Source organism: Nicotiana sylvestris, chromosome 2 (genome assembly GCF_000393655.2).
Source record: "Nicotiana sylvestris chromosome 2, ASM39365v2, whole genome shotgun sequence".
In the NCBI taxonomy this organism is placed as follows: domain Eukaryota; kingdom Viridiplantae; phylum Streptophyta; class Magnoliopsida; order Solanales; family Solanaceae; genus Nicotiana; species Nicotiana sylvestris.
The window spans coordinates 4,272,822-4,283,737 of NC_091058.1; the positions used below are offsets into that span (position 1 = coordinate 4,272,822).

The window sequence follows — 10,916 nt, forward strand, 5'->3', positions numbered from 1 at the left end:
AAACTATTATTTACAAAAGGTATTTTCTTTAAAAAGTATTTTTGAGAAAAATATTTCTCAAAATAATTTAGTTTTAAAAGTTTGTCCAAAAGTAATATTATATACAAACTAAACCCCACTTAAAATCAAGTGGCCTTCTATAAAAAAAGGGACGAAGGTCATAATCATCAGGTTGGATTTTGCTAAGAGCCAGGAACACGGTAACTCATAACAAAACGCGGTGGTTGACTATCCTTTTTACTGTAGTACTTTTTCTACTTAGTACTAGGATTAATATATAGTGGAGAATTTATTACTATTACTTCTCCAAATTCAATGAAGCCCTTAAAATGATACTTTATTTAATGTAAAATATAAAGTATGTGTCAGGTTTCCCATGTAAAACCATTTCTGACAAGCGTTATGAAACTATTTGCTTTTTATCCTCTCGTCTTTCTATTCCGTACAATTCATAAATGATTGAAGAATAATTTACTGTAAGATTAACATGGCTCACCTTTTACCCGCATTAATAGGTTGAAAGTTAATCCCAGATTCCCACTAAGTACAAAATCGAACAATTTGCAATTAAGTTAGTCAACGCAACAATTAACTTATGATTAGCAACCTTTGCACTTTTTAATTGTAAGCACTAGTGGGATAAAAACAAACTTACATAATAAGATCACTTAAAATAGATTTGGCAATAACTATATTTAATAAACGTTCATTAGTAACCTATAATAAATTGTTAGTAATATATTATATTACAATTATTGTGTAAAGAACCTTACATCGATCGTCTATTTAATTGAAATCATTTATACGAAACAAAAAGAGCTCATCTCTCTTGCGCCCTCCAAAAGCCCCACTGCCCACCACATAAAAGAATCAATAGAAGATTAAACTAGTTAAACAAGATCATAATGAGATTTACTGTTGAACATGATACTTCCTAGCAGGGGTGCACAAAAGAAATCGACAAACCGTACCAACCCGATAATCCGAGTCAAACCGGAAAAAAAAAAACCCGACTATAGTTTGGTTTGATTTGGTTTGGTGTTGGAAAAAAAATTGACCAAAATTGGTTTAGTTTGGTTTTAACTAAAGAAAGTCAAACCGAAATCAAACCAACCCGACATTACATATATAGAAATTTTAGATATATTTAATATATGAATATATTTATTGTAATATAATTTATAAATATTTCTTAAAAGATTTCATAATTTTATCTTTTGAGGTATTATTTCAAGGTTGGACTTAGAACTTTTGAATGTTCTAATTAAGTTTTATAACATTAACATTAGTAAATTAAATAGTGCTAACAAAAGCCCAAACCAAAATCAAATCAATACTAATGCTAATAAAAGATATGCAATTCAATACTATGAACGGAAATGTATTGAATATCTATTTTTTATTTTGCAATAATTTAGATAAAAATGCATAACCTATTTTTATTTTTTCTTTAGCATTTAGTCATGTAATTAATACTCCCTTATTAGTCTACTTATTTTAGCATGACTTAGTACTTTTAGATTATGTTTATTTTTATTATGACTTTTTAATTAGCAATATTTATATTACATAATTTTATTGTCTTAATTGTTGAATATTTTAGGATAATGCCATGACATATCTCATATTTTGTATTATTTTCTTGGAAAATACTTTATATAGTTGTATCTTACTAGGACTAAAGAAATATTTTGAGTACAATTTATATGTTTTGTTCTACGAAGATTTTATCGGGAAAAAACCCCAAATAACCCGAAAACCCGAGAAAACCCAAGAAAAACCGAGAGTAAAAAACCCGAGTTTTATTTGTTTGGTTAATTTGGTCTTTAAATTTAATAACCCGACGCAATTGATTTGGTTTGATAATTGTAAAATCCGAATCAGCCCAACCTATGTACATCCCTACTTCCTAGAAAATGTCCCTAACTGAAAGACTATGCCAACAAAATTAAATATAACTCTGTCCATGTAACTTTCCCCCTAATTTCAAAATTATGAATCAGTATGAACTTTCATCCGCGGAAACAGCCTCTTGCAGAAATGTAGGGTAGGGCAAGACTGCATTCAACGGACCCTTGTGATTCTACCCTTCCCTGGACCCCGCGCATAACAAGAGCTTAGTGCTTAGCATAAAATTTTATCCACCATTCAAGGGAAAAAAATAAATAGATTAAGGTGGGACTCACCAAATGAAGCAACTTGCTAGGAAAGACAAGCTAAGGAGCATTTCCTGATCAGGGTATTCTGGGTTTTCACATGAAGGAGTGTAGATGTTGTTCATATCTGTTGATTGCTTACGTAGAGAAGACAATCTTGAATAACAAGTTGTTTATTAGATTTCTTCAATTTCGACTCAATTATACGATTTGTGTCTACCATATGTTTTTTTTTTGGTAGGTCCATAGTCCATACAACCCACGTTAACCCGTTTTCCTTTCACTTGTACCTTCCATTATTAGATGTGGTGACCATGTATCCAATATTTGATCCACCTGTCTAATAAATAATCATATTAAAACCCTAGTAAGTTTAGCATATTCTACATAAAATACCTCATGCATCTTGCATCTTAAAAACAAAGTTGACTGTTAGACCTTAAATCACACTCTAATTAATTTTAAGACACTGAGTCTAATTATTTTTCATAGATCTATTGTGTGGATTCCTTGATTTCTTAAACACTCCATTATGTAATTGCATCAGATCCCAGATTTAGTCCAGGTTTGACTTCCACACTAATTTCACTATGTTAGTGATCTGAGCATTAAGGTTAATAATACCCAAAAAAGTGCATGAATAAATTAAAGTATTAAAAGACATTGTCACATTTTGCACTAGGAAATTGGCTCATATACAGTAACCCAAAAGCTTGATGGTGACACCCATCACAGAAATCCTGGATATCAAGCCATTGGCACAGCTTGATGGGAGCATTGAGAAAATTAAATGAGGGGCAGTTTTTATCCAATTAACTGAATATCACAGCCTGACCCGTTCATATTCTTGGTTTGTATGGTGTTGCTCGCTCATGTTATATTATCCATACTTCTAATGTTGAACCTTCCTCTTATGTTGTTCACGCTTCACATGTAACTCTCGACATAAGGGGGTATTAATTGTCCTATATTGGTTGAGGGAATGTATCTCCTTATACAGTTTTGACAGTCTTCACCTCATGAACTAGTTTTTTGTTGGGCGTGCGAACAATGTTCCTTATTGGTAGCTGAAAAGATTGAGAGTATACATATAAGGTGTAGGGATCTCTTAATGATATGAAGTCTTTTGGAGAAAACCATGCGGGCTTGACCTAAAACGGACAATATCACACTATGTTAAGAGTATCTTTGGGCAATTTTAGCCCAATAACTAGTTGCGAGCTTCAGTTGCCATAATATTATAACAATGTGGGTGGCACACATTAATCTCGGAAATTGACCCATGGATCGTGGATCGTGGTAGTGAGCCACGTGGAACTTAGTTCGAGGGGGAGATTGTTGGGTGCACGAACGAAGTTCGGTAGCTAAAAAGATTGGGAGTCTACATATAAAGTGTAGGGATAAATTGCGGGCTTTAGTTGCCATAATACTATAACAATGTGGGTGACACACAGTAATCACGGAAATTGACCCGTGGATCGTGGTAGTGGGCCACGTGGAACTTAGTTCGAGGAGGAGATTATTGGGTGTGCGAACAAAGTTCGATACTAAAAAGATTGGGAGTCTATAGTGGGCCACGTGGAACTTAGTTCGAGGGAGAGATTGTTGGGTGTGCGAACAAAGTCCGGTAGCTGAAAAGATTGAGAGTCTACATATAATATAGGGATCTCTTAATGGTATGAAGTCTTTTGGGGAAAATCGTGCTGGCTTGGTCACACCATGTTAAGAGTATCTTTGGATTCCACCAATCAACATTCTAGACTCGAGGGAGAACCTAGCTAATAAGTCACCATTTCGCGTAAACCCAGTAGCTTTTGCTGAGACCTTATATATTATTAAGAAATCTACTAAATGACTATAATTTTTTGGATGTGAACTCAGTTCTTATTGTATACCATTAACTTGCGATCGCGATCGCGATCTCGGACCCATGATTCTAAATGCTGAATTTATCTGTAAGTGAAAGACGAAATAGGGGTCGAAGGTGTTATGGTGATGCACCCTAGCAACCAAACAATGGATCACAAGCCTCATCCAGCAGCAGAACCCACCCCCACAACCACAAGTGCAAGTCATAACCTAAGGATACGGCGCATATGCGTAAATCAACCAAGTTTTAATATCTTGGCCTTAAGACAGGGCCACATGTGGCCTTTTATGTCCCTATCTAAACCCCCCATGTGCCTAGCCACCCTGTTCTTCGCTGTACCATAAGTCATATTTTTATTTTTTGGGGCCTTTATTGTAGACAATGATATTTAAAATGAATAAATATTACATTTACAATCTAGGAGAAAAAAAGAGAGAAGGGTAGGGTATTAATGACATTATGAGACTGCATTTAACCAGCTAATAAAACATTATCATTAATAACCCATGTTCCCACTCTTGTATTCCAGATCTCTAATGCTAAAGTATCACTTAACTAACCTGTCTCACTGACTTTATTAAATCATGTGCTACACTACAAAAACTGACAGTTACTTCTAACCTAACATCCGGAATACAGTATCCAGATTCTCTCAATCAACCATATCAACTGGACATGACTCCAAATTTAGAAGTTTTTGGGCATAAAACTTGAAAGTGGGAGGCTATATATAACTACAAGAAAATTTAAAAAAAGGGAGTTAAAATCTCTAATATTTTTTTTAGCTTCCAGATGGAAGGAACTATCAATCAATCGATGGATTTAAGTACAAAATGCTGAAGTTAGTTATCCCAGCGGAGGAAAAATACTAGTAGGTGATTTTTACCATCTGTCCAAGCCTCGGTAGATAGAGTTACTTGGTATTTGTGTTGACGGGAGATAATAAGTACCCTAAGATAGTTGATGTGCGCACAAATTGGCCCGACACCATAGTTATAAAAAAATTACTATAATAATGAAAAAGATTTCTGCCTAGCCCAAAGTGGTAACATTTCTTTAAACTTCCAGATGTAAGGAACTATCAATGGATTCAAGTACAACTGCTGAAATTACTTATGCTAACAGAAATAGTGAGTCTAGTTGGAGGACAATATCAAAGAGTATTATGGAAAATACCAACAGAGCAATTCATCTCATCTATATGTATTTTTAATTAACTTTAGGTTGAAAATGTTGACAATTAAAATTGTCAAGGGAGTTGGTACCATAAGCTAAGTTGCTCCGACATGCAGCTTAGGTGCCATGTCGACATGTTACTAGTATGGGTGTAGGAATGGGATCCGTACCGGATTTAGTCAAATAATTTTGGGTACTTTGACCATGGCGAACAGAAAAATTCGAGAACACATACATTTTGATTCCCAAAATCAGAATTAAAATTAGGGCAAATTTGAAGAAAATAGCACATCTTATCTAGGGGAAAATTTTATTTTGTGTCTCATACAATTGACACTAGTTGTATGAGGCATCTTTTTTGTCTCACAATTTTGTGGACCCAGAAGTGTAAGATTGAGGTTCACAAATTTGCGAGACAAAAAGGAGCCTCACACAACTAATGTCAGTTGTGTGAGGCACACAATAAAACTTCTCAGTATTTCACAAAAAATTTCATAATTTAGCGATAATTTCATAGTCAGATCCCCGCACCCGTATCTGTACTAGGATCCGTATCTCCGAATCTTAAAATTTACATCTCGAAAGATCCGAGTTCTAGATCCGCACCCGTATCCAAGCAACTTAGACCTTATGATCAATGTCAAGTAACTTCACATAACAAAATTGTGCACATGAGAATGTTATACTACAATACTACTACATGCTAAAAGCAAAGGAAGTTTCTATGGATAGACCCTAAACAGAGAAGATGGTTCTCTCATATAGCACAAAAACCCAAACTGCAGCTTGGAACTGCTCAAGGGTAGACAGCAGAAGAAGGCAAACTGTTTCCTTAACATAAATGATGTATATCAGAACTTACAATTGTAAACAAGCGCATGAACAAAAATGTGAGTATGTTGGGATAATGGAACAAAATTTCAATTCAATGCCTAGTAGGTGACATGTCCTACTCTGCTTTTAGGGACACTAACTTCACATTGTGGCACCCAAATTGATGGCTAACTTACCTGCAAAATTACCTCAAATACCAAGATTAGTCAGTTTTGGAAAAGGAAAAAATTGGACCACTAAAATTTGGATGATAGTTTAGATAGTTGTCAACTCCTAAGGTTTCCCATGCCTATGTTACTAAATTTGTTTAATTTATCATTTCTCTTATTTATCCTTTCTTCTTTGGAGTCTCTTCTGTTGAGCCGAGTGTCTTCCGAAAACAGTTTTTCTACCCTTCCGGAGTAGGGTTAAGGTCTGTGTACATTCTACCTTCTTCAGACCCCACTAGTGAGATTTTTCTTGGTGTGTTATTGGTGTTGTATCCTTTCGTCTCTTGGGTGCAGGAGTTACGAGAGGGAAGACATTGGTGCACTTTTCATAATTACTAGATTTTGTAGGAAATGGCTTGTGATATTCCATGTTACATTAAATATGTTTGGATTGTTGAAGTGTTTTATATGGCTTTAATATACAACTATGTGACAAACTTGATAACGCCAAACTATGTCTTATACAAAGATATACGCGGACGTAGCAAATATAATCTGAGTAATTCTGTCGAGAGTCGAACCACAGAAAATTAACCTATCAATTACTTTTGACTGATTTACTAAATTCACAGAATCAATTTTCCCCAAACTTTGTAATTCACAATTGATGATATTTCTAACAACTCAAGTCTGAAAATAATTAACAGCTAAAAATTAACTATGCTTGATGTGTAAACAGTTGGACTAAGGTCTAAGGTAATGGTTTCCCCGTTGGTGATTTCCTTGGTTGTACGTTTCTTATAGCGATGCCTTAGTTGTCTCTATCAATCAAGAACTCTCCGGCTATCATAAATCTCTCTCAAGCAATTATGATAATTTACTAGACGCACTCTCTCAAGCTACGCTAGCTAGATTCACATTACCGTTCTTTTAGATTGCACCCGAGATATCGTTATCTCTAATCCAATCTCTAAACCCTCAGTTATGACTCTCGTCTATACTCCGGGAGTGATGTTGTTCAAAAAACTATCTAAATATGCACTCTCTCTCAAGAAGATACATAATAAATAGGAACGGATAATTGAGAGCCCTTTCAATTAACCACAATCAAAACGTAGATGAACAAATAGAGATTAACAACCAATTCAAACTATATTAATATAACAACCAAGTCATCCCCAACGGGTTTCACCAAAACCTTAGATTAAAGTATTTAGCTACTCATGACAACGTAAGAATAAACTACGAAAATATTCATAATGGAAAATTACAAGAAAAATAGAAGAGAATAAGAACTATGATGTTTTGGGTGATCTCTCACACTTGTTCTTCTTGCCAAAATAATCTCAAAATAAGCTCTCCCTTCTCTTGGGCGAGTTTCTTACATCTTATAAGGGTTTTACAAAAGTTTTCCCGAATTGACACTTTGGCCCCTTAACATTTTGGACTGTGAACCTGCGGCGCTGAGCGCGGAGGACACTGACTCCAACCGCGGCGCGGACCGCGGTTATGCTGGGCGTTTTTGTCTCCGCGTTCCTTCTCTTTTTGCTCTTTTGTATTTGGGTACTTCTTGAGTGGGTGTTTTCTTCACGTTATTGCCTCTAAACACTTCATGTTGCTTCCTCGCATCTTATATTCCCTGCGAAACCAAATAGCATTAATTAAAACATTTTATTGGCAACTTACATTATAAAACAACAACAAAGCATGATCAATTATGGTGTAAATAACAGCTATATAGCCTATTATCAAAACTCAACTTAAAGTTTTCTACAGAGTGTTATGGGGACTTTGAGAAAGGACAACGAGGCATTTTAAAGGCACCATATTCCCGGGAAAGAGCAAACATGCTGCCTTGCACTTTTGTTTATGATAAAGAAATGAGATCCAAGTAGACCATTATATGTAGCTTTTGATCTTTTTTTTACGTTACAGATTGTGTGCTTTCAAATCGATATAACCCCAACAACAACAACAAATCCAATTTAATCCCATAAGTGGGGCGTAGGGAGGGTAGTATGTATGCAGACCTTACTCCTACCTGAAGGTAGAGAGGCTGTTTCGTAGACCCTCGATACAATCCCCTTAGTCCCAAAATATTCAGAAATTATACTTCTGAAGAAGACCGAGCGACAGATCATTTTTATGGAAGTCCCTTCCCATAGTAAACTCCATCAACACAATGTGTGTTTAGAAGTTACCAGATAGTTATCTTTTACATTGATACAAAGACTAGCTAATCATGAGAGCAAAAGGAGATGATTCTGAGACATGCAAGAGATTGGTAAAAAAGAAACAAAGCGTAGGTAAACAGAAAAGAAAACACAAGTTATACATCGAAGTTTCAACAGTACAAGTAGAAACTCTGGCGTGTATCCTCGCTAGCACAACATTCAAAGTAATGCATAGAAGAAAATATAAGGGAAAAGAGATTTAAAGGCAGTACAAGGTTGACCGACTCTATAAATGCAAGTTGAAAACTTGACAATCTTCTGAAAGAAACCAGAAAAGATATACTATTAGTTACTAGCACTAGTACTGGATTCATATTGATTATCCACTTGATAACCATAAAAGGCATAGTACTAAAATAACTTTTCAAGTCGAATCTCCAAATGCTAATCATATAGTATTGTATTAGTTTTCAATTCAGATACAATCATATTTTCATGGAGCTTAATTGGTATTCTCCTAAAATGTTGACAGAAAGTAAGAGCGCTATGATTCTCTACTATCTCTAAGCCCTCTCTAAATTTCGTTTTTTCACCAGAAAGTGAGGGAAAAAAGGTGTATCCCAAATATATGGGAGACAAAGCAAATATAGTACTGCCTCACTATTTTCCTCATGTTTCTTCCTATGAATGCTCAAAGGAAAAATTCGGACAACAAATCTACAATCAGATACTTCACCACTTTAGGTGCAGCAGTATGAGCAAGCTATGACAGAATTAGCATCCACTAAATCTCACTCGGTTACGGTGCAACGCTAATTCAACTAACTGGTATACAAAATTATCTTCCAAATAGAAATCGATGAAGCAACAACCGTATTACCTTGAATACAGAAATCTATGCTAACAAAAATTAAGCACGAGAACGAAATCATTGATGGATAATTAAAAAAAACAGCTTATCTCAAGCATAACATCTTTAGCCATCTCATGGCACTTGAAATTGAAATTGCAACTCATCAAACTGGAAATGAAGATATTGACAATCCACTTTCAAAGTTAAGCCTCAACAATTGTCAGGAATTCCAAAATGAGAAAGCACCAAAAGGACATATGCACAAGATTAAATAAACAAACTAGAAACTCTTACACAAGAAAGCTGCACGCTGATACAAGAAGTAGAGCATCAATCAAGTAATGCCAATTAACAGAATACATACTTGACTCATGAAATGCACGATAATACGCTGGATATCCCTCGTATATTAAACCAGAACCTAAAGACAGTTTGGATTGAAAAACAAAAGTTAAATAAGTTAGATGATTATGATAATTAACAAGAGTATAGCAGCAGCAAATTGATGATTACCACAACCAAAAATCCAACAGGAACTCGACCTCAGGGACTCCTTTCGAGCAATGCACTCAGAATACATAATGCAAAAACGACTAATGGTGCAAGATTGACAACAAATATAAAGCAAGCGGCTTTACTTTATTTTAACAAAAGCGATCAGTATTAAAAGGGCCCCAAGACATCACAGCTACGACTGAAAACACCCAAGCATAAGATGCATGTCCTATAAATACGGACAACCATTCATTCTGTTTAAAGACCAGGCCGTAATTTCAACAGTGTGCCAATTTCACAGCCTCATCAAAATCTGAACAAGTTCAGAAATTTCAGAATTCTTAATCAAATATCAAGGAGTAACTTACAGAACTAAGCTATGAATCAGCAATAAATTTGTCACAGCTATGAATCATTAACATCTTTTCACATGATTTCGTCCAAATCGATTGTGAGTCAATTTTAACTCGTTTTCTACAATCATTAACATCTTTTCACATGATTTCAACTCAAAATCAATCATTTTCATGGGGGAAATTGGGTGTTTTCGGCAGAACCTTGGTTTTTCAAAAATTGGGGATTTGGACCTCGATTTTGAGGTCCGATTTCAAAATAAATTATATATTTGGATTCGTGTGGGAATGGGTAATCGGATTTTGGTTCGAACATCGGGTTTTGACCATGTGGGCCCGGGGGCGATTTTTGACTTTTTGGGTAAAACTTTAGAAAATTCATTTTCATGCATTAGAATTAATTTATTTAACATTTATTGATGTAATTAAGTAACTTATGGCTAGATACGAGCGAATTGGTGGTGGAATCAAGAGGTAAAGTAATAGTAGAGGCTTGAATTGTGTTCGTGGCATTGAGGTAAGTGTTTGGTCTAACATTAGCTTGAGAGATTAAGAGTTGAGTCCTATTTGCTATGTGGTATTTGTCGAGTACGACGTATAGGCATGGTGACGAGTATCTATACGTTGGTGTCAAGCATGCCCGTGAGTCTTATATTGTGATTATTATGGCTTCGTTGTATTATTCATGCTTTGATGATGATTTCTATTGTTATGCAAAGTTTGTGGAAGTAATTGTGACATTTGAACATCGAGGAGCGTTGGCTCAAGTTGTACAATGAAATGTGAAAGTATACGTGGAAATTGAACCTTTTAGAGCATTGGCTCAAAGTTGTGAAGTGAGTTGTGAAGTAAAAGT

At 35.2% G+C, this 10,916-nt stretch overlaps 1 long non-coding RNA gene across 1 annotated transcript; it reads right to left on the bottom strand.

The window, feature by feature from the left end:
• Positions 1-7,449: 7,449 nt before the first annotated feature.
• LOC138886290 (uncharacterized) lies at positions 7,450-9,810 on the bottom strand. The gene is made up of 3 exons (XR_011404941.1): positions 9,726-9,810; positions 9,577-9,633; positions 7,450-7,824 (listed from the first exon to the last, which is right to left on the bottom strand). It is a non-coding gene; the product is annotated as an uncharacterized lncRNA (long non-coding RNA).
• Between the last annotated feature and the right edge of the window lie 1,106 nt (positions 9,811-10,916).